The sequence below is a fragment of the Sarcophilus harrisii genome, chromosome 5, assembly GCF_902635505.1.
Source record: "Sarcophilus harrisii chromosome 5, mSarHar1.11, whole genome shotgun sequence".
NCBI classification, from domain to species: Eukaryota; Metazoa; Chordata; class Mammalia; order Dasyuromorphia; family Dasyuridae; genus Sarcophilus; species Sarcophilus harrisii.
The window spans coordinates 69395503-69420326 of record NC_045430.1 but is presented as its reverse complement, the minus strand read 5'-3'; the positions used below and the strand labels follow the sequence as shown (position 1 = coordinate 69420326).

The 24824-nt window shown below is 37.5% G+C and overlaps 1 protein-coding gene across 3 annotated transcripts in view; it reads left to right on the top strand.

Moving 5' to 3' along the window:
* Window positions 1–346: 346 nt before the first annotated feature.
* The window catches only part of FRS2 (fibroblast growth factor receptor substrate 2), a 104136-nt gene continuing 79658 nt past the window's right edge, over window positions 347–24824 (top strand). For all 3 annotated transcript variants that reach the window (XM_031940682.1, XM_031940684.1, XM_031940683.1), the window contains exon 1: window positions 347–514. The gene's annotated coding sequence lies outside the window, so the exon portion shown is untranslated. The remainder of the gene's footprint in view (window positions 515–24824) is intronic.

The following is a 24824-nucleotide window of genomic DNA, read 5'->3' as shown; positions in this document are numbered from 1 at the left end:
TAATGTAACGCAGTAATAGTTCTCGGCGCAACTTAGTTGGGGGATATTACTCAATTGTATTGCACATTTGCGATCCAAGAGTCCTCCCAGCTCTACGTCCCGAACCGGAGCCCAGAGGACCGCAGGGAGGCCGGGATCCCCTCCGCACGCCCTCCCCTCGGCTTGGCGTGCGTGCGCCAGGGAATCCCGAGCCAGAGGCTCAAAAAGTCCCTTCAGCTCCGCCGGGCTTGGCTCTGCCCCCGCCCCTTATGTCAGGAGCCGGTTCTACCCGATCTGGGTTCCGCCCATTTCCTCGAGTCCCCGCCCACCCTCCCCGAGAAGTTCCGGTGCTAGACTCCATCCCTACTCCCCACCCCTTCAACCGGAAGCACTTCAACTGAGATTTGGGCCGGAGTGAGGCCTGTAGCCGCCGCCGCCGCCGCCGCCGCTCCGTCGTGGGGGGCACAGCCGTCTCTTCCAGCCCGGGAAGGCGCCCCTTAAGCCGCGCCCGCTGACCCGGCGCCCATGGAGCAGCGTGAGTAGCGCGGCCCTGCAGGAGGGCGGGGGTGGAGGGGCTCTGTGCCCGGGCTGGGGGTGGAGGGGCCCTGCGTTCCCCCGTCCCTCGGAGGCGGCGGCCCTGCCCGGGTTGGACCCCGCAAGGAGCTAGACAGGTCGCCGCCCGGGGAGTCCGACCTGGGCCCGGGGCGGGAGAAGCGGGGTGCCTGGTCCGCAGCGGCGAGTCCCGGGGCTGCGCTCGTGGGGGGTTGGCTTCCACCGCTCCTCTCCTTCAAGACAATTCCACAATGATTCCGAGCACGGACCAGGGTCTGTTTGCGCGTTTCCTTTTCTTCGTGTCTCTGGCTCTTAGCGCAGTGCCTCGTACCTAGTAGGCGCTTAATAAATGCCGGTTGCCCAGCAGGGACGGAGCTAAACTTTTGAGGATACAAAGAAAGGCAAAAAGCAGGCCCCGCCTCCGGGGAGCTCCTAGTCTAATTGGGCAGACAACCTGCAAACAGCTATGTACAAACAAAACGCAGGCGGGATGGAGTGGAGCTGATCTCGGGGTGCACACAAGCCAGTCCCCCCCCCCCCCCCACCCGCTTTGGTCTGAACTGTGCTCAGGCGCCCGCTCCGTTTTTGATGCCCTCCCTCTTTCCAAATCTCTTTACCCTCAATTCTCGGGTGGAGAATTGGAATGGAAAGTGGTTGCCTCCTGATCCCCAGCCTTTGAGGTGATGTGTAGCCCGAGGGGAGCCGGAAACTTTTGCAAATCAAGAAATTTCGGAGTTTGGGGTCGGGACCGTGCCGCGGCATTAAGGGGATGTTGTCCTTCCAGTTATCCAGATTATTTTAAATGCAAACAGCCTCTTAGAGGATCTTACTCCCTAAACTTAAAAATCAGATTTCTGTTTTTTGAGAAAATAAGTGGTTTAGGTTAAGTGCCTGTGCTTTCTTGTAGAATTTCTCCTCTAATTTCTGTGGCTGCCCAGAATACTCGGTGATCAACAGAACACTGATCAATGCAAAAATGAGATCCAAGCTAATTATCCGATTTTTGTCAATGTATTGGTGTGTTTTATTTAACCATTCTGCTGTGTTAAAAGAGGGGGGAAACGGTGAGATGTTATTGGAAAGTGAAAATGATGTTTAAAAATATAAAGCATTAAGAAAAATATCTTAGGAGGAAAAAGAAAAACAAACAAACAAAAAAAAAAGGTTGAGCTTAATCTGAGGTTAATACACTTACTGAAATTTAGCATAATGTTATAGAAGACTTATTAAGTTGTATTTTCCATAACCTTTACACACTTTATGTAATATAGACTTATGTGACTTTTCATACAATTATGAAGTCTGCAAAATAGTGGTTAGCCGAAATTGAATAGAAGTGATAATTTTTTTTCTTAGTCACTTTCCTTTTGAAGTGATGCTCTGCTTTTGAAACTTTATAGAAGTACAATTAATAGAAATTTCTCATAGGTACAGGTTATAGGTGGAAATTGCTTTTGGTATAATTTTGGACAGCCTATAAGTTTTGTATTGATTTTTTTCCCCCCATTTTGGAAGCAAGGGTTTGTGGTTTTCAGTGTTTTGGAGAGCATATTGTTGCAAAGCTTAAATATTAGGGTTGCATTTAAAATGCTTTAAAACTTAGCAAGTACACCATAGGCTATTTTTCCATTAATGAACATATTTTAAAGAACAATGAAAAAGTCAGATGAAATTGTTAAAAACCATTTACACTAATGTATATGCAGTGATATAGATGGGAGAATGCAAAGCCCAGTTGAGTTTATGGAAGAAAAGTAAAATCATGAATTATAGAAAAAAAATAGAAATTATAACAGCATTGAGTTCTTATGAAGTGGAATTTTGAATTTATAAAAATTTCTTTCTATGTGATGAGTTTGGGACAGGAAATTATTGTTTTTAAAGTTAGTGGAAACTGTTTATAGTTTTTTGGTAAAACCTGAAGTTTTTGAGTTATTTAAGAGGGTAGGCATTAAGATTAGAGGTCAGTTTAGATTTGGATACAGTAATTAACGTAAGTTTGCTAACTTGTTTTCAAAAGGATATTCCAGGGAGTGTTGTAGAAGAAGAAAGGATAGAGGAAATCAAATAAGTAATGTATGACTTGGATGTGTTTTAAAAGCATTGTCTAGATTTGTCATTGTAGGCAGCTGTCATTCTTGTTCATCAAGCAAATATTTATTGAACAGAGAGTACGATGGACTGGTGTATTAGATAGAGGCTTGCCATTCATCCAGTAAGGGAGCTAAGACAAATATATGTTTTCTAAGTCTATGTGATATTTCATAGGATTGTTATAGACTTAATTACTTACTATGGAAGTTCAGACAAGAAGAGGAATCCATATGATATAGTGGACTTAAAGTCAGAAAACCTTATAAAATTCAAACCTTTTTGCTATTAATTAGGTGCTACTTTAAACTGATTTACTTTTCTGCCGCCCACCCTTTTTTTTTTTTTTTTTTTTTTTTTTTTTTTTGGTAAAATGAAGAGGAAAGTAAAAAATTTAATCTGTGAGTCTAATCTGTGATTTTCAGTTAAAGTGATTAGGGAAGGCATTGTGGAGACATTCAAATTGACCATTGAAGGAAATGAAAACAATTGGTGAAAGGTCATTATAAAAAAGAAACAAGGGCAAATGTAATCGGCAAATCATCCAAGTTCTCCAGAATGTAGAAGTAATTTTTGTAAGTAATAAATAAAATTTTGTTGTTTTATGTAAAAAGCATTTCACTCATACAGTGCAAAATGCTGGATATATAGGATGAAGGATTTGGAGGTGGCCAAAGTTACACTCAAATTGTGTGCCTGGGGACCAAGAGTGTGTTTTTGTGTGGGGACCAAGAGATAGTTTTGCTAATAGCATTCCAGCTCCCAAACTATAAATTATGGGACTTTACTTATCATTTAACCTTTCTTGTCATGGGGTCTTTCTGGGTCCTTGTTAATGCTTGTTTAATGCTATTTTCTTCCCATCCAAGAGTCTTCCCATCCTTCCCACCAAGACTTTCTGCCAAGTTCTTTGAGGACCCCTGCTACTTTTCTGGTTTTGTGTGCAGAGTACTTAGCACATTGCCTGGCACATAGCTTGTAATGCTTGATCTCTAAAATAATGGGTATGCTGCTTAATCTATGGAAGGCCCTTCTAGCTCTAAATCTGGAAAAAACAATAAATTCTGGGGGAGAGGAGATTCTGAGCTCAGTTGATAGTGTTGTCAGTACATGAAGTTGGAAACAATTGAAGCTTAGGAAAGAGGGTCTTAGCTATTTTATAAACATGATCAAGAAATATGAACAAGTAGTTTTCTAAAGAGGAAATGCAAATTATCAGCATTTAAAAAAATAAGAATGATACTTATCACTAACAATATAAGACATGGAAATCAAGCAACTCTGATTGTTTAGTTTAGCTCCATATCCATCACATTGGCAAACATGATGAAAGATGAAAATAATTGTTGAAAAATTTGTAGGTGGACAGATGTATTGATTCACTGTTGATGGTACTGTGAATTGGTTGAGTCATTCCCAAAAAAGTCTTTTAATCATATTTAAAAAATCATTTAAACTGTATGTACCCTTCTACCAATGATACTGCTACTAGATATCCATTTGAAGAAGGCCAGAGGTAGAGGGAAATTTCCTATATTTATGCAAATACTTTTTCTAATAGTGATGAATTGTAAGGAAAGTGACTATCCATTGATTGCAAAGTGATTGAATAAATTTTGGAGTATGAATATAACTGTTGTTGTGTGATGAGAAATAATAAATGGAAAAATTCTTGGAAACTTGGGAATAATTGTGTATTTTGATACAGAACAAAGTGAGCAGAAACAGGAGAAAATGTCCATGATGACCACAATAACATAAAGGATAAACAACATTGAAAGTCTTCAGAACAGTGACTGTATTCCCAGTAATTCAGTCAGTAAGCATTTATAAAGTGCTAACTATATGTTAGGCACTATGATAAGCAATGGGCATATAAATAAAGGCAGAAACACAGTCGGTGCCCTTTAGCAGCTCCCATTCCAATGAGGAATGTATAGCTGTATGCATACAAGATAGATATGTTATGCTGTATATTTCAGGAAAAGTGGTCGACATGGGGGAGAGACCAGGAAAGACTTTGTGCAGAAAGTAGAATTTGAGCTGAATCTTGGAGGAGTTTAGGAAAGCCAGAAAGTGGAGGTGAGAAAGGACAACTTTACTCTCCTGGAGAATAGCACAGAGTTGGAAGACAGAAGGTCATCTCCAGAGAGCTGGTAAGCAGGCCCTTATCACTGTGTCTTACACTACTTAAAAGGGGAGTAAAGTGTTAGAAGAATGGAAATGCTGGAAAGGGGCAGGTTCTGAAGGGTTTTAAAGGCCAATCGAAGCATTTTAGAATTGATCCTGGTGGTAATAGGGAACCAATGGCCTTTGTTAAATTGGTATAGAGGATGATACGTCAGAGCTATGATTAAGAAAAATAATTTTGGCATCTGCATGGAGAATGCTTGGAGTGAGGACAGACTTGAGGTAAGGGAGACCATCAGGAGGTTAGAAAGATGAGAGGGTGATGACCGAGGATTGTGGGTGGTTCCATGAGTGGAGGGACAGAAGGGACAGGATTTGGCCATGGGCTGAATATTTAAGGTGAGAGTGAAGACTTAAAGAACAATTTTGGGGCTTGGGTAATTGGTTTGTTTGTTTATTTTTGCTGAGGCAATGGGGTTAAGTGACCTGCACAGGGTCACACAGCCAAGAAGTGTTAAGTGTCTGAGACCAGATTTAAACTCGGGTCCTCCTGACGTCAGGACTGGTGCTTTATCCATTGTGTCACCTAGTTGCCCCATGGACTTGGGTAATTGAAAGGATGATTGTGCCCTCTGCTATGAAAGGGAAATTCAGAAGAGGGGGAAGGGGAGTAGGAGAAGAGAATGCATTCTGTGTGGGGCACAGTCAGAGATGCCTGTGGGACATATGGCTTAAGATGTCCAAGAGACAGTTGGAGATGCAGTGTTGTAACTCAGCAGAGAGACTAGGGCTGGATAGATATGGGAATCATTTGCATAGAAATGAAATCACATAGAAAGAAAGGGGGAACAGAGGGAGGGAACAATTTATGATTTGTCAGTATGCCTCCATGAAAATCTGGCAATGAAGACTAAGAAAGAGCTATCGAAGGGAGGAGGAGAATGGAGGGCAAGCGCAAGAAGCTCTTTAGAGGAAAGAGGAACCGGGAAGAGTCAGTGATCATCACTTTCAGAAGGCTGCAGATAACCCAGAAGGATGAGGATCGAGAAAGTTGTGGTCATTAGCTGGTTACTTGGAAGAGGGCAGCTCCAGTTGGACGAGGAGGTGGGAAGCTATAGTGTGAAGGTTTAGAAGAGGCCGAGAGGAGAGAAGGAGACATCAAATGCAGACTACCTCCTCGAGGAGGCGGGCCACAAGGGGCGAAAAAAATGAGAGAGCACAGCGGCTCTGGGAGAGAGTTGGATCAAGGGAGTCATTTCTGAGGATGGAGGAGACACAGGAATGTTAAAGGCAACACAGAAGTCAAGAGTTTGAAGTCTAAGGAGAGAGTAGGGATGGTAGTGCCAAGGGCATCGGAGCAGAGATGCATAGAGAGGGGCTGGCCTTGGCGAGGAAAAGGATCGCTTCTCGATGCGAGATTGGAGTGAAGGTGGAGAAGGACCTCTGAGGCTGTGAGGCGGAGAGGAGGCGGAAAGATCGGGACCGCCGGGGCAGGGCCTTAGCTTTCCTGGAAGTGGAAAGGATAGGAAGTGGTGCTGTGACAGGTGGGAGGCTTCGTCAGTTAATTAAGAGTTGTAAAAGGATTGGTTTGCTGCAGTGAATGGCTAGTCGAGGTTGTTACATCAAGTTGTGGTGGGCGCAGTAAGTAGAGTTATGCGATTTCACCCGGTGCTGTTTAATAATGTGACCGGGGGTGGAGGGTGAGGGGCGGTAATCCGGGCTCGGGGTTTGGCGAAGTGGGGTCAGAAGATTCACGTACAGGGCTCGGGGCAGAGTTCTTTTACCGAGAGGTGGAGTTAGGGAAGGGAGGAGAGTGTGGCCAGGGAAGGGCTAATGGCCTGGGAAAAAGCTGAGGTTACAGGGATTGGTGTGTCTGTGATGTGAAGGAAAGAGGCTGTGAGCCAGGCACTGCATCCGTTGAGGAGAGCAGGAGAATGTCTTGGAAATTGGTAGATTCAGTCACCCAATTTAAGAGTGACAAATTTGTGGAGTGTGGACCTTAGAGGAGGGGATGTTACTGAGAGAGGATGGTAGAATGATAGTCTCAAAGGGGCAGAGTGGGAGTGTTTTAACTCTTACACCCACACCGTGATTGAAAGTTTAATCACTTCTAGAAAGGATGGGCAAGAATGCAGTGTTATAAGTCATTCAGTTGGTCACCTAGTGTTTAATTAGTATCTACAGAGTGCCAGACCTGTACTAAATTCTGGAGATACAAAGAAAGGTGAAAAACAGATTCTCCTTTCAACGGAGCTTATCATGAGGGAGACAACACACAAAACTCTATGTACAAACAAGATACAAACTGAAAAAATTGAGGCTAATCTTAGAAGGAAGGCACTAAAATTAAGAAGGAATGGGGAGTGAGAAAGAAAAAGCCTTAAAAGTAAGTTTGTTAATTATGAAGAACACAGTGGAAGGAGTGGGTAGATCTAGAAGAATAGACTTGAGGGTGGGATGGGGAGATCCTTATCCTTGAAGGAAGTGGGAATAAGAGACCCTGCAGTTAGGGATGAAGAGTAAGAGTGAAAGGTGATATCGAATCTAGATAGAATGGAGTGGTAGACTGGAGGTTCAGTATGCAGGACGTTTTAAGGCATGGCTATGGTGTTGATTTCTTTGCTTAAGGTATATAATTGTCCTTTGGAGGTAGAGGGAAGTGATTGGGAAGTGATAGTGACATAAAAAGGAGGGAAACATTTTAAAAGAAAGGTCATAACTTGAAAGATCTGTTTGCAGGCCATCTATTTAGAGGTGAAATTGGAGGCACAGAGGACATCTTTGAGGGAAAGTACAGTAGAAGAGATACTTTAATACTTTGCAACAATTTCAAGTGTTAGGCAGTCTAAACAGATTATATATTGGATGACTGATGATTTTAGTGGTCTAGGGTCCAGCTTCTTAAACTATTGTTCAAGACCCCATCTGGGATCTTGTAATTGAATGTGGGGGTGCAAAATTGTGATTTATTATCAGTAAATGTTTTATTTGTACACCTATTTTATATATTTATATACCCAGAGTCATGTAAATATTTCGTAGGCAGAAAAAAGTTTAAGAACCAGTGGTCTAGAACATAATCTCTCTGATAGTATCAGATGGAGTAGAAAGATACCTATTGAATAATCGATCTGGAAATATATTTTTTTTCTTTCTAGTGTAGATATATTTTAGATACTTTATACTTTAGAATGTTTCCCATTTGGGGTATGAAGGTGTATATGGTATTTCAGAGTCATTTTTGTGTAGGGCTGCTATAGGTATTGAAAATAAAATATAAATAAAAAACTCAGATATATTTTACTATTGTTGGTGACAACTGTTATATGAATATATTAGATTTTTAAAAGTTTGCAGTTTGTAACTATCCAAAACAGTTCATCTATATTCCAACCTTATGGTAATAAGCCTCTTTGAACTTCTCTAAACTCCTCATTTGTTGACAGTTAATACTATTGGCTAGACCTCTCTAGCTTTTCCCGGTTGGTGTAAGAAATGTCAAAGCTTATGCTTCTCTGTTTTAGCTTTCAGAACCTATTATCACCTTGGAGTAATTTAGTGGAGAATAAATATGTAGATGACATGGAAGAAAATCTCATAGTACTTCTTTTTACTTTGTATAATTTTGTTTGTTAGTTTGTTTCAATTTATAGTATCTCCACATATTTAGAAGTTATTTTGTGGCTTTTAATACTTTGTCAATAGATGTTTGTTATTTTTTTTGGAAAATTACATTTTTGGGGGAAAACTAGTTTTTTTGTAGTTTTCTCCCCAACCTTTCTTTTTCTTTCCTTTTTTATTGGAAACATTTATTTCTTAGAGAGCCTGATTAGGTGTAGAGATCTAGTGATTAAGAATCCATAAAATACTTAAATGTTCTTTTTTAAAAAGAGGCTTAAGATAGATAAACTATTGGTTATCTGATAACATTTAAATAGCTCTAGTTCTTTTAAAAATCTGTTCTCATGGGGGCAGGTAGATGGCGCACTGGAGAGAGCACAAGTCCTGGAGTCTGGAGGACCTGAGTTCAAATTTGGCTCTCAGATACTTAACATTTACTAGCTGTATGACCCTGGGTGAGTCAACCCCAATTTCCTCCACCAAAAAAACTAAACCAAAACAAAACAAAACAAAACAAAACAAAAAAAACTCACCACCAACCCACCCCCCGCCTCCAAAAAAAAAAAAAAAAACAACTAACACATCAAAATATGTTCTTGTCTTGGGCTTTGTGTAGATGCTTGATTTAGAAGGATGCCTTCGTGTTAATATGTGATTTATAAGAGATTGTTGCTGAATGTGGACTATCAAGGTAATTTCTGTTTTTCCCTCTTGATTTGTGTATCATAGAAATGATTTCTGGCAAATCTTAAATAGTTTTTCTCACCAAAATTTATGCACTTAGTTTAATAAAACTCTGCTTAAAAGAAATATATTTCATATACTTGTGAACAGTCTGAGAATTCCCCTTTTATAGAGAAAATGGAATTATTATGAGCTTGGTTTGATTAATTCAGTTTGTTAAATCATGGTGCTAATGAGGCAAATGCCTGCCATTCATTTCTTTAGAGAGTTTTAGATTTGGTAGGTTTTTAAGGTTGTAACATTATGGAAATAGTGAAATATTTATAAGATATTAAGAACCATTGGCTTAGAGGAATGTGAAGTAGTGCTGGCCTTGTTTGAAAGAAAAGTAGAAGTATTGCTGATCATTTTCATGTCCAATTAAAGTTTTTTTATTGTATTGATATCTTTTGTTTTCATTTCCAATATAGTACTCCACTCTTTCTACCCAAACATCCCTTATATCAGAAGATGAAGGGGGAAAATCCCACAATTTAGCAAATCTAACTTTTTTTTTTTTTTAGCAATTGTCTGCTAGAACATGCTATATTATGTACTGACATTTACCTAACCCCCAATTTTGCAAAGAAAGTAGGCTCCCTAAAATGCAGTTTTTTCTTTTGCTTTTTCAGGGTCAAGTTTCATCAAATTTTAATTAGGCATTTAAAGTATACAAGTTCTAAGGTCTCCAGAGTTACAAATAACCAAGACAACACAAGCCTGATTTTTCAGGAACTTAAAATTTAATAGGGAGAATGATTAGTAAATAATGATAATATTGATATGAAAAAGAGAAGCACAGAAGAATAGTCCAAGCAAAATGCAGTGAGCACTTTGAGGAGGGAAAGATCACTTTATACTTAGAGTTCATAGGGGATGGTGGTGGGAAAAGAATGATGGGGAGTATGTGTGTCTGTGTGCCATTTCATAGATTGCATGAGGAAAAGGGCAGATACATTTCAGGTGTGAGGATAGCATGATCTTGAGGAAGAGGCAAGATAAGAATGGAGATGGAGAGTAGTTCAGTTTGGCTGGAATGTAAAATGTGTGAAGGGAAGAGTAGAATAATATAAATAGTTGGCATTTAAGTTGGAGTAGTCTTATGTAAGGCCTTGATACCACAGTTAAGTGTGTATATTTGATTTGTTTAGGGACAAAATCATAATAGTGTTAGGAAGATTGCTTAGATTACACTCTTGACCTTGCTACTCATGTTCGTGAACTCTGAAATTGCTTTATATAAGCATAATCTTTTCTCATTCCATCTCTACAATGCCTTATGACTTCCAACTCGGGTTCTTTGTTCTTACTTTGAGCTTTATTACTTCCACTCCTCAGTTCTTTCCCAAGCCATCATACCTGCACTGGTTACACTCTTTTTTCCTTCTGTAATTGTATCCTTTCATGAAAGTACTAAATTCTTCCATTCTCTATCCTTGATTGCTTTTCCCCTTTGTTTTATAACACATCACCCCTTGCTAAATTTCAACCTTGATTACTTCCATCATCTACCACTTTTGTTCCTATTCAAGTACTACTGAACAGAGCTGAAGAAAATCGGGAGACTGTGCAGACTGAGTCCAAGATAAATTTAGGTTACATAACAAGACCCTCTCTGCAAAAAGGCAGACTTTTTTCTGTCCCTAATTGATTAACTCTCTCATTACTAGGACTCTTTCAAACATTCTTGTCTCTCTTCAAACCCCTCCCATCCTGCCCCCCTCATCCCCTCAACCCTCTTCTTACCTGAACACTTGAGGAGGTATTTACCAAAGTAATTGAGGCCACCTGCCAAGAAATCAGTGTTTCTCCTAGTTCTCATTCCCCTCAAATCTTCCTTTTTTCCTAACTTGTTATTAAGGGCATTATCTTCCTCCCAGTTACTCAGACTCATAAGGTACCTCCTTGCCACTTAACTCCTATCCAACCTTATCCAGTGTATTCCAAATCCAGCCAGTTGCATTTTTGCAGCAGCTCTCACATGTGCTCCCTTCTCTCCTCTGACTCTGCCACCACACTACCGCAGACTGTCATCGCCTCACATCTGGACAGTGCTCCAAGCTGCTGGGGGGGGTCCTCTGGCTCAGATTTTCCTCTATCCTCTGCTCAGCTGCTAAAGGGATCTTCCTGAAGCACAGCTCTAATCATGTTGCCATCCTATTCATTAAACTCCAGTGGCTCCTTATTATCTCTGGGATCCAATATAACCCTCCTTACCTTTGATTCTTAAAATCCTTTATAACTAGCCCCTTCCTATTTTTTCTGTTCTTCAACATTCCTTTTCCCTTCCACCCTCAGCAGTGCACTAACACTGACCTCCTTGGTGTTCATCAAGCACAGCCAACAAGAGTGCCTTCCTTGTTTCTACCTCTGAGGTCCCCTGGTTTCCTTATGAAGTCTAAATATCCTACCTTCTGTAAGAAGTCTTTATCAATTCTTTTGAAGTCTAGTATTTAACATATCTTCTATGTACATGTTTTATGTTAGGATGTGAGCTCCTTCAGGGCAGAATCTCTCTTTTTTTTTTTTTTTTTTTTTGCTCTTCTTGATATCCCTAATGCTTATCATAGTGCTTGGCACATGGTAACCATTTAATATATTTAATAATTTATAATAAATTTATAAATAATATAATTAAATATAATAAATATATTCATTATATTTAATATATAATAAAATAATATATTTATTATATTATATAAATAATAAATATAAATAGATAATTTATAATATATAATAAAGTTAATAATTAGTAAACTTAATCAAAATGTTTTTTTTTTAACCTCTTATTTTTCCCTATATACTTTCACTGTATAGCTACAGATAAAGTATTATATTGCAGAAATTGCAAGGAGGCCAATATAGGGATAGCTCTGTGTCCCTTTTTTTTTTTTTTAAATTTGATTTAATTTAATTTTTCTTTTTTCACTTAGCCAATATCTGTGTTCTTTCTCAGCTTCCCCTATTGAGGAAAATAAAAATCTTGAATTTTGTATAATTCAGACAAAACAGATTTTGGCATAGACCATGTCCAAAAAGGTATCTCATCTTTTAAATGTTGGTAACTGCTATACTGCTATATCTTTTTCACTAAATATCTTCTATGACTGCAGTGCTCTGTCCCTTCACTTACTTTAAAAAAATAGATTTTCTTGATCTTTATGATTTAGCTCAGTTCCCACTTTCTGCAAGAGCTTTTCTAGTTACCATCAGCTGTTGATGCCTTCTCCTTTCAGTTTACTTTTATAAATTGTGTGTCATCGTGCATATATGTTGATATTTAGGTATTATTTCTTTCATCGGAATGTGATCTTAAGGGCATGGACTTTGTGCTTTTCTATGTATCTTAGCACTTTAACCAAGGGCTTTTTATAAATTAACTGAGGTAGCAGAAGTGGAAAGAATAAATTTAAATAGGAATATGCTATAACCCTCTCAATAAGAAGAAACCAATATCTGAAAAGGAGTAGTTGCCATTAATATGAATTAGAGAGATATTGTAGAACCTGGCACTTTAAAGAGATGGTTGGGGTGAAGGAGAGGGGAGGAAAAGGCAAAACTGAATTTAATGGAAGAGTCCATGGATGTAATGGGTAGGGAGATAGTGAGTTTCTTTTCAGCTTATCAGTGTAAGGTATAGGGAGTCATTCCAGGTAAAATATCCTTTCAGGTCATTGGAATAAGGAACTGGAACTTTGGGAAAAAGTTGGGGTAGACATATAGACTTCAGTCTATTTATAAAATGGATAATGACAAGAGCTGATTTTTGTAATGCTTTTATGTTTCCCAAGTGCTTTACATTCCTTTATATATTTTATTTGATCCTTATATTGCCCTATGAGATCTTAGTACAGGTTTTATCCCCATTTTACAGATGAGGCAATTGAGGAACAAAAAGGTTAAAATGAATTGTTCTGGATCATACAGCTAAATTTTGTGTCTGAAGGGGAGTTTACATTTAGGTGCTTCTGTTCCAAAATCAGTATGCTACTGCTGCTTCTCAATATAGAGAAGAAAAGTGAAAATAGAATGTGGTTGAGATTAGAGATCATCCAGAAGAGAAGTGAACTGAAAAAGGAACCCAGATCAAATTGAGAGAAATGTCAATATTTACTAGAATAGGAAGAGAATACTGTATTGCAGAAATCTGGGATATGGGCTATTAAGGAAATGCTTGTACACTGTTTCATATGTCTTATAGAGAAGTTAGAGGATAAAGATCGGAAAAAACCTCAGTATCCAAAATTTAAATTTATTTTTATTTAATAATACTTTGTAATGGAAATTCGATGTGAATGACATTAGTAGTGATTTACTTGAATTTTTAAATGAGTTTTTATTGAAATCTTTTGTTTTTACATTTCCTAAATTTCCCTTTATTGTCCCTCCTGTAAAGCTATTCCATATAACAAAGAATTTGTTTTTGTTTCACTTTTAAAATAACCTTAATTTTAGCTTGAAAATTGTTTGACATTATGTCTGTGTTCAATAGGAGAGTTGAAAGTCTGAAATTGGGAAGGATAGGAAGAAGAGGAAAAGTTTATGTAGGTCCATACATCAGAAAGTTTTAAGTATTCTAAGGTGCTTTGACCTTAGCAGTTTTCTCCTTCTAGACTTTTAAGAAAAGTTCCTTTAAACTTTATCTAATACTACCAGAAAAACCTTGAGAGAATATTTTGTTGTTTTATAATGAAGAATAATTATACTTTGTACTTATATAATCTTCCTTTTCCAGAGAGCTCCATACTTGTAATATTTTATTAATACCTTATATAACTATGTAGTAGGTGTAAAACCATAAAATTTTTGTCTTAAGATGTTAAAGTTGAAATATTTGACACAGTCAAAAGGTTTTGGCTTACCCAAGATCAATTAACTTGTTAGTTTTAGGGACCAGTGATATTGATTTACAGGATCATAGTATTTAGATGTTGAAGTAATATTGTCATCATCTAATTCAGCCCCTTCCTCTCACTGATAAAAAACTAAAACCTGCATAAATTTGCCTTGCTCAAGCCACCCAGTTTAATGTTTTTCTCTAGTTGCTAGAATAAGCTTAATGATTTAGTGGATTGATAAGGATAAAGAGCCAGTTTTTATTCCCCTCTCCCTCTTTTTGCAGAAAGATTGCCTTTGAAACTTGATACATTTGAGTGTTATAATTAATGTAATAACTAAACAGAAGATACCATATACCTATTGTGAAAAATATTTAGATAAGGGATTTGGGAGGCCCATTGCTTAATAGATTGTGTAAGTGTTGGTTTGGACATTCATATATGAAATCAAATCTGTTAAGATAAACTTGTTATGAAAATTGACCTCACTTAAATTGAAAACACATTTACTTAAACCTAGCCTGAAAGCCAAAGCCTGCCATTTACCTCCTTGGGGTTTTGTGAGGAATAAGTTTTGTAAAGTTAGAAGTGCCATGGGAATTATAGATTGAATGGATCAGCTCATCATCACCCACCTTCCCCAACCTTCCCACCACCCTCTAAAAAAGTTAACTTATTTATGATTCTTGTGTAATTTTTATTTTATATTATTTTTTGGTTCTATGAGCAAAGTAAAATCGGTCGTAATGGTGTGTTTGAATTAAGAATATAATGAAATTTGGCTTTAAATTGCTTGGAAAAGTTATTTTAATCAGAGTTCAGCAGTTTCTAAAATCTTAAGCAAGAAATCTAACATTAGATTCTTTTGCTTGGCCTACCCACAAAGTAGTCAACACTTTTATGTTGCTTGCTGCTTAAGCCATTGTTATAATATGTAGATTTCTGGATGATTCTTTCTTGACTGTTCCTTGTTGAAAGAGCTGTTGCCATCTCTTTTTTGGCAAACAGTTCAATGTTCCTATCTATCAGTCAATAAACATTTATTTAACGCATATTATGTGCAATACACTGTGCTGTCCCTGCGCTTCAAGAACTTATTGTCTAAGGGGGGAGACAACACATATATAATTATGCACAAATAAAATATATACAGCATAAATTGGAGATAATCAACAGAGGGATGGTACCAGAATTAAGGGGGATTGTGGGTTTTGGGAAGACTTTCTGTAGAAGTTGGGATTTTAGCCTTAACTTAAAGGCAGCCAAGTAAACCATGATGTGGAAATGAGTTAGAAAATGGAGGCATAGGGAATAGCCAGAGAACGTCTTCAAAGTAGGGAAAGTTTCTTGGGAGAGGAACAGCTAGGAGGCCAGTGCATCATTAGATTGCAGACCATCTAGGGATTCTAGGGCATGGGGCCAAAAAGAATAAAAACTGGAAAGATGGGTGGGCAGGTAATTAAGGGCTTTGAACACAGAGGATTTTATTTTTGATAGTGGAGGTGGGAATCATAGGAGTTTATGGAACAGACTGGTGAAGTGATCAAGCCCCCTCTTTAGGAAGATCATTTTGATGCCGAAGGAAAGGTAGAGACACAGGGTAGTGGCAATGTCAGAGGATAGATAGAATGAGTTGTTATGAAGGTAAAAACTATAGACATTTGCAACAGATTAGATTTGGGGAGCAACATGAGAGAGATTAACACATAGATTGTGAGCTTAAGTGGGAACTTGGTGGTTTTGGTAGTAATAGAAAAATTAGGAAGAGAGAATTTTTTCCCTCTTGTCTATTTTTATTTTTTAAAATAGCTTTTTATTTTTCAAAATACATGCAAAGATAGTTTTCAGCATTCACCCTTGCAAAATCTTGTGCTTCTGATTTTTCTCCCTTTCTCCTCACTTTCCCCCTTCTCCTAGACAGCAGGTAATCCGATATAGGTTAAACTTGTGTGACTCTTCTAAACATATTTCCACATTTATCATTCTGCACAAGAAAAATTATATCAGAAAGAAAAAAACAAGCAAATAAAAAGAATGTGAAAATATTGTTTTGTGCCCCAATTTCAGTCCCCATAGTCCTCTTTCTGGATGTAGATGGCTCTTTAGAGGAGAGCGTTTTTGAACAAACATAATGATTTTCATTTTGAACATACTGAATTTAAGATTTCTTTGAGCCTTCCAACTTGAGGTAACCTGGAGATAGAGATACAAGACTAGAAATTAAGGCTGGACAAATGTGAGACTCATTAGTATAAAGATGATAGTTGACTGATGGCTACTGAGATCATCATATGAAATAAAGAGAAGAGGTCCCTGGAAAGAGCCCTGTGGGATACCCTCTGTAAATGGGAGTGACCTGAATGAAAATTGACCAAAAGAGAATGAGATGGATTGGTCAGCTAGGAGAATCAGGAGACTATGGTAAAGGTACTTATTGTAGACAGCCTTCTCCAAGGGGGGAGAATAGAGACACAGGGGCATGACTGTGGAGGTAAGGAAGCAGCCATTAGACAAAGGAGAGCTGGAAATAAATGAAAAGAGTAGCATGATAGAGAAGGCAATCTCCTGGAGAAGACAGGATGGAAAGGAGGCCCTTGTGTAGTTAGGGCTTTGCTTTTGGAAGAAGAACTTGAAAAAAGACTGAAATGGAGACAGTGGTAAAAGGTCATGTGAATGAGGAAGAAGGCAAAAGAGAGAGCTTTGGGCAAATGGCCTCAGTTTCTTCAATAAAGCAGGAAGCAGAGTTCTCTGCAGAGAGGGTGGGGAAGGGAAAGCCTGGGAGATGGGAGATGGGATAAAAAGGTTTAGAAAAGCTGCTATGGGGAGTGGGTAGTGGGTAATATAAAAAGATTTCCTTGCTGCAATGAGGGCCAATTTTAGATAACTAAGTTATATGGGCCCAAGGTATAGTGATTTTTCTTTGGCTTACTCAGCAACAGCTGACTAGGAGAAATGCCAGCAGTTGGTAGCTGAGGCTGGGCAGGGCAGACTGGCATACAAAAAGGGACAAGGGATTTCAGAGGAGAGGACAGGTTAGAATCGAGATGGGAAAAGGAAGAGAACATAGCTATCAAAAAGAGCGATGGCTTGGCAAAGAATTGAAGAGTCAAGGGGTTGTCATCACCTTGAGGATGAAGAAAAAAAGTTTGCTTTGCAGGATGGAGAGAGATGGAATGACAACAGATTGTGATCAGAGAAAGGATTGTAGTGTTCTCTTCTTTTCTAGAATATGATGGTTTTCTGGGGGAGGTTTCTTGGAGAGGTTTTCTGGAGGCAGCTTTAGTTCCAGTTCCGATCAATAATCACCTCAAATGCAGCCAGGAGCAAAAATCCAAATGTTTATTGTCTCCTTCAAAATAGACCAGTTAGCTTTCCTTGGTTTCAAGAGCTCTTGTTGCTAGTCCTTTGTCTCTTCCAGCTCCAGCTTCAGCCTCCAGCTCCTTCTGAATCCTGGCTCTGAATCTCCTGACTGAATTCTGGCTCTCAATCTCCTCCACTGACTGACTTCTGGCTTTCAATCTCTTGAACCAGGTTCATGCCAGGTTCTGGTTATACAAAGACAAAATCCAAATGATCCCTGTCCCCAATGACTTAATCTGTACTTATAAATAATGTGTACATATACAATTAAATATGAAATATAGGTAGTTTCTAGAGGGAGGCTACTAACAAGTGGCAGGGGCAGTGATGGGGAAGAGACCAGGAGAGGCTTTCTCTAGCAGAGGGCACCCAAACTGAACTTTGAATAGAGTTAGACATTCAATGAAATAGACTGAGGATGAAAATGGAATGTGTTATGTCATGTAGGGAAATGAGAAGGCCAGTTTGGCCATTAAGAGAGTAAATCAGTAAATTTCAGTAAATCTGGAAAGATAGTCCTTGGATGAAATGTCAAGGACTTCTAAGTACCTAACTGTGTGATTGTTTTTTTATTCTAGAAGTTGGGCTGTGACTGTTCAGAGTTATGGTTTACAAATGTCTGTCTATAGAACGGTGTAGGAAGGAAAGTGTGTGGAGGCAGGGAAGCAAATTAGAATTGCTAAGCCTTGAAATAGCTGCTGTGAGAGGAGCTCTGAGTAGTGTGGGGCAAAAGGAGGGAAAGATGTGAGAATTATATTAGAGAATCAGAGAAATAGACTAGAGAGGAAAGAGCCGAGAACAACTAAGAAGCTTGGGTGACTCTCAGAAGTTAGTTTGTGCTTTTAATAGACTTAAAAGTTAAGAAGAGAGGAAAAATAACTTGAAATGTCTTTACTGTGTAGTAAGCCATGCAGAGAGGACATCATCATAAAGACTAGGGCTTAAGGCCCACCTCTGAACTCACTGACTTTGGGTTCCTGCCAATTTGCTTAACCTCTTCAAGCCTAAATTTCCTTATCTGCAAAATGAAGATAATAGCTCCTAGGACACAGATTGTGGCAAGGGCCAAATGAAATAATGTATGTACAGTGCTTTGCAAATCTTAAAGTACTATTTAAATGTGAAGTGTTAACTGAAATTATTACAGAAGGGGAAATGAGAGTAACAATAATAATATTCCTAGAAAGGAGACAAAAAAAGTTTATGGTTACTTTTCACTTACTTTTGAATTGCATGGTATCATACAGTAGTTCTCTCAAATGAACAGTCCCATTTTGTTCTGTCACAACTATGAAAATGTGAGGGAGTTTTCAGATCAAAACTGAGCTTATCATAATTTATCTTGATTGTGCATTGACTTTATGTATATGAGAACTGGACCTGAGAATTTAGTGTTTTAAGTGAGGTAATTGTGAAATAATAGAAAATAACTGAGGAAAACTAGATAACTTTTTTTCAGTGCAACCCCAATTGTCAATATCAAATGAGAGATAAAACCAAGCTATCTGCCATGATTACCACTTTGTTATCCATGCCTTCATTGTCATCTTCCTATTCTATTGGAGTAGTCTACTAATAGTTATTTTTGGCTACTAATAAACCCTCTATCTCTTCTCTCTTCAGTCTTTCCTTCATATGGCTGCCAAAATCATCTTTCTTTTGCATACATTTGGTCATATCACCCTTCTGCTCATAATTCTTTAGAGGCTCCCTATTGTACCACTAACTATTTTAAATTCAACAAGTATAACATTATCCTACTTTTTTCATGCTCATGCACTATTGCTTCTACATAAGCCATATTCTGGCCAAATAGGCCTATTCTCTTCTGCTCCTTTGTAATTAATATTTATGCCTGGAATCTTTATCCCTCTTTACCTATTAAATTTCTCTCCATCCTTAAAATTTCAACTATAATATCACTTCTTTCATATTGAAGTCTAATAACCTATCATTGAGAGTTATCTTTACAGTTTTAATCCTTTAGAGAGTTTGATATTCCATGTGTTAGAAGAATGTTGATGTTAAAGAGATAGGTTTTCCATTTTGTTGTTGTTTGTTTGTTTTTTATATCAGGGAACAGGATAGACAAAAATCTCTCAAAAGTCCACCTTGCTTTTTCCCTTCTTAGTCATTTCAGTTCTGGGCCAGTCTCAGAGTCCAGTTGTATTGTCTCTCCAAGGTAGATGATAAAGGACTATGACATACAACATTAATTGAAAGGAGTTGAGGATGTTTTAGTTTGAAGAAAAGAAGATTCAGTGGAAAGATGATAGCATTCTTCAGTATTTGAGAGGGGGTATCCTGTAGGTGGAGGAATTAGACTCTTTCTCTTTGGCTGTAGACCAGAAGTTCATTTTTTCTGTCATAACTGGGCCTATTCTTGTCAGGGCTACAGCTATAGTGACTTGAACAACCAGAAAGTAAAGTTCTTTCCCTCAAAGTCCTTGGCTCTTTCAAGAAAACTGATCCAATTTTGTTAGTGAAAATGACAAGAAAGGAAGTAACATCTCTTTTACTCTTGTACTCTAAGAACTATATGTTTTCTCTCTGAGTTGCATCTGAAATTTCCCATTTAGATTGTTTTCCCTATATATCCCCTTGAGCATGAGGCTGCCTTTTTTTTTTTTTTTTTTTTTTTTTTGGTGTCCCTGAACATAGCATAATGCTTTGTACATTTGAAGTCCTAAATAAACATTTCATTCACTCAAAGTGGTCAGGCTCCTAGACTAGTTTCTCAGGACTCTGTTTAATCCCTTGTATGCCATATTATATATGATATGTGTGGGATTGGCTGGTTTCTTGACTGTGCCTGCAGAACCCTGATTCTGGCAAACCAAAGTTTTAGTTTTATGGAAAAGCTTTGAGTTTTGGTCCAGGATGTTTATTGTCTGAGGATCAGTCTAGCCAGTTTTAAAGAGGCTCATCACTATTTTGGCCACAACAGTTCTCAAAGATCATATTCTAAATCACATGGGAGTTGTGATCTTTAGGCAAGCGAATAAATTACATTAATGAAATCATAGGTACTTAACATAGTGGTAGACCTAAAATGGTATATGTTCTTATAGAACATATGTGTGTGTATAAATAAATGATAAGATTCTATAGGAATATTCCTATAGAATTTTATCATCATTTACAACAATGTTTTGATGGGAAAATTCATTAAAAGTTCCAAGTTAGGATATAAGGAATGCCTTTTTATTACACTGCAGCTCTGAGAGGAGGAGTAGAATAGGCTGTTAGCTGCAATGACCTATTTTCAAATCCAGAATTTTCAAATTCAGAATTGAAATTAATGGTTTAAAAAAGAATATTTTCTAAGTTGTGTAACAAACAGAGCATTTGAAACTCAAATTGTCCTGGTTTCTATATTTATGACCTGCCATACAGGCCAAAATTACTGCTGGTAGCTCCCTGGGACTGAGATAAGATCTTCATCGGGGTGGCCAACAACAGTAGGGACAAGAGCTTCCTATCTTGTTGATGTTAATAATAGGGATGAGGGTTCCAGATAGTGTGGGTGGGGACTTTAACTCAAGTCTTATGAGGATTGGCGGGTAAGTTCTGAATAGAATTGGAGAGGTTAAGTAGCTAAGGGTCTGGCAGACAGGCAGTAAGGATTAAGGTGCAGGAATCAAGGGAAGAGGATATGATGTGGAATATAATAATCTACTTTTAAAATTAAATTTAGTTAGGTGCCTATTGGGTGCCAGTGGGAGACAATGGGATTGTAGGTCAACATATTGGACAACAGGGCAATGAAAGGCATTATTTAAAGCCGGAAGGGAACAGAGAGATTAGTTTGATCCATCCTCCCTCATTTTACACATGAGGAGTTGAGGCTGTAAAGAGGTTTGACGATTTCTCTCTAACTAGTTAATAATTGGGGTGGGGAATTTGAATTGAGCCATATTACTCTGGATCCACTGAGGAAGCAAGTTCTTATCAGTCATGGTTAGGGAAAGATCATTTCTTGGTCAGAGGTTTATATCGGGGAATTTATAACTCACTGGTGACCCACCACCCCTCTTTTTTTTTTTTTTTTCATTCTTTTTCTTCATAATTTTTGAGAAAATTAAAAGAGAGGACACAAACATGTTGACTCCATGTGGATTTTTAATTTGTAAAAATCGAGTTTCCCTGTTAGTCTACTTTGAAATGAAAAGTTTGTTTATATATGTATATGTATGTATTAAAATTTTTGTTTTAAAAAAATCCATTTCAGTTTAAATTTAAGTAGTGTTGCGCTCACTTGAATTGGCAGCAATAATTCTTTTTTCTATTTCATTGCATAGCAGAGCAAAACAGAGTTGACTATACAGCAGTTGTCTTTCAGACATGTCTAAATTTCTCAGTCTATTTATGAGCATCAACAAACACTTTGTACATACTTTTGCCATGGGTTGAATGCTTCTATTTTCCTTTAATTTGGTTTAAAACTAGTAATGGAATTTTTGAGGTTTTGAGAGGAATAGTGTTGGCAAGCTTACTTTTGAAACCAAAGGCAAATTAAGATACCAAGCAAATATAGAGAGACTACTACTTTAGAGAGCGACCTGAGAACACTGCTGACATTTGCAAAGACTGTGTCTTATATTTTTTATAAGTTTCAGGTAAAAACTTCTGGGTTGGTTTTTTTTTTTTTTTACGTTTAAAAATTCACAAATATGATAATTATTTTAAAAGTTGATTCTAACACTTTCATCGTGTAGGAGTTCAGATTTTTCAGCATTGAGTCTACTGGACATCAACTATTTGAGGCTTTTTCTTCCTATGATTTATTTAAGTAAATTCAGAAGAGTTTTAGATACCAGGAATTTGATAAGGTCACATTAAAATTTAAATCATTCTTTCAGATTGCTTTACATGGCTGCTGAAACTATGCTACCAGCATTTATCATTGTTATTTAAGCATATATTGCAAAAATTACAAATAATAACAATTGTCACTTTGCTTGGTTCTTTTGGTTTAATAATAACAATAATACCTTACATTTGGAGGATATAAACTACATTTACACTAAGTATTTATTTTAAATATACCTTTCATTGAGTTGCATTTATACCTTCCTTAGTACTTATGGACCCTATCTTAATTATTGACATATATCAAAATAAATGTCCACACCATTGACTTTCTTTTTTAAAATACATTTTTTGTGTAGCCTTTTGTTTTTATATTCTTTATATTTTCTGATATCTCCCTCTCCATGCTTTTCCCAGATAGCATTCCTCTATAACAAAGAATAAAAAAAGAAGGGAACTGTGGTGTTTTCTTCTTTAAAATATAATGGTTCTCTCTAGAAGCAGGTTTCTTGGGGACTTAACGACTTGTAAGAATTCTACCAGGGAACAAAAGTTTAGCAGAAGTAATCATCATATAGAAAAAGTCTGTGGCTGTACTCTCCTTACTTCTGCAGAGAAGTAGGATTTGCAGGGTGGGAAGAAGATGCTTTTTCATATCTCTTCTTTGGTACTAAGCTTGATCATTATACTTCTGTGGCATTCAGTTTTGATCAGTATTTTTTAAATACTCTCGATAGACCACCATCCAAATCTTTAAGAAAGCAAGGTTTCCTTGTAATGGTCTTTCTTCTTAAGTCAGTTGTTGGAAATTCATTTTTCTGAGTTTACTGTCTTCCTCATGGGATTTAGATATGGATCTAGGGATATTGGAAACAATCTAAGTGATTTGCCTGAAGTCTCATAGATAGAGCTAGGGTTTGAATTCAGGCCTTTATTCTTTTTGCAGTCACAAAACCCCCTCCTTCTCTCTAGCCCCAATTCCACTCTTACTCCCTTTTAAGGGGTTATTCTCCTGCTAATCCTGAGTTGTCTAGGAGAGCCTAGGCTCTCAAGCCTTTCCTCAGCTCTAACTCAGTTCTCTCGAATCTTAGTTGTTTTCTTTTTTGTGTGAAGTGTGGCTTCTCAGGCTCAGAATTGGAAAGAGTCTTAGAGAAAATCATATTCATTTGTCCTCATTTCATAGATAATGAAACCAAGGCCCAGAGAGATGAGATGACTTGTCTATAGCACTCTTTTTTATTTTTCAAGGCTGTTTGAAATCAGGAATGTATTTTCCCAATGAAATGATAACATAAACAAAAATTCATTTTGCCTACCTGAATACTCTTAGAATTACCATAAAATACAGTGATCATTTATGTTTCCATAATAAAATAATATTAAGACCATCAGTCTATAAATAGACTTTGGAAATGCAATCTTTGTCTAAGTTGTAAAATGCTTGTTGTGAATTTGGAACAATTCTAGATTAGCTGATCAACATGTATTGATTATGGACTGAGTCTGTTTCAGAGTCCATCACTGGCAGTACAAAAACAAGAATGAAATACTACTGCCTTCAAGGAGATTTTTTTTCTCAATAGTATTTTATTTTCCCAATACATGTAAAGATAATTTTCTACATTTATTTTTGTAAGACTTTGTGTTCCAAATTTTTCTCCTTCCTGCCTTTATTCCACCCTCTCCCCCAAGACAACAAGCAATCTGACTTAGATTAAACATGTTCTATCTTTTTAAACATATTTCTATATTTTTCATGTTGTACAAGAAAAATCATCCAAAAGGGGAAAGAAAACTCAAGAAAAACAGAGCAAACAAAAAAAGGTGTAAATACTATGCTTCCATCCACATTCATTCTCCATAGTTCTCCCTAGGATGCAAACGGCATTTTCCACCCTGTCTATTGGAACTGTCTTGGATCACCATATTGCTGATATGATATATGCTGACATGTGATTCCATGTCAATTACAGCTGATTGTCACATAATCTTGCTGTTACTGTATACAGTGTTTAAGGAATTTACATTTTAATGGAAGAAAGAACATGCACATAAGAAGTTTTGGAAAACTCATGCAAGACAGATACAGGGTAGCTTTTGAGGAGAATATATTCAGACTTGGGTAATTAGCTAAAGGTAGAGTGTAAGCCAAGTCAACCAATCAATCATTAAACATTTATTAAGTGCTTACTGTGTGGTGTGGGGATGCAAAAAGAGGCAAAAGACAAGCTGTGGATTTTAAGGAGCTTTTAATCTAGTTGGGAAGACAACATGCAAACAAATACAGACAAAGCGAGCTGTATACAGGATAAATAAGAAATAATTAAGAGGGAAAGCATTGGAATTGAGGAGTTAGAAAAAGCTTCCTATGGAAAGTGGGATTTTAGGTGAGATTTAAAGGAAGCCTAGGAGATCAGTAGTCAAAAGTGGATCGAGGAAAACATTCCAGGGTGGAGAATAGCCAAAAATAGACTCTTTTACTTATGAGACAGCCAGAAGGTCAGTTGAAGAGTATATGGCCAATTATAAGGTGTAAGAAGATTGTAAAGATAGCTATAAAGGGCTTTGAATGCCAGAGCATTTTATATTTATTCCTAGAGGAAAAGGGGTAGTGGGAGATTCTAAAAAATAAAGATTTGAAGGGACAGCTTCGGAAAAAGGCATTGCAGTGGTATGAATTCCACAGATAAAGTGTCATTTGATTTTTCTAGTTTTGTG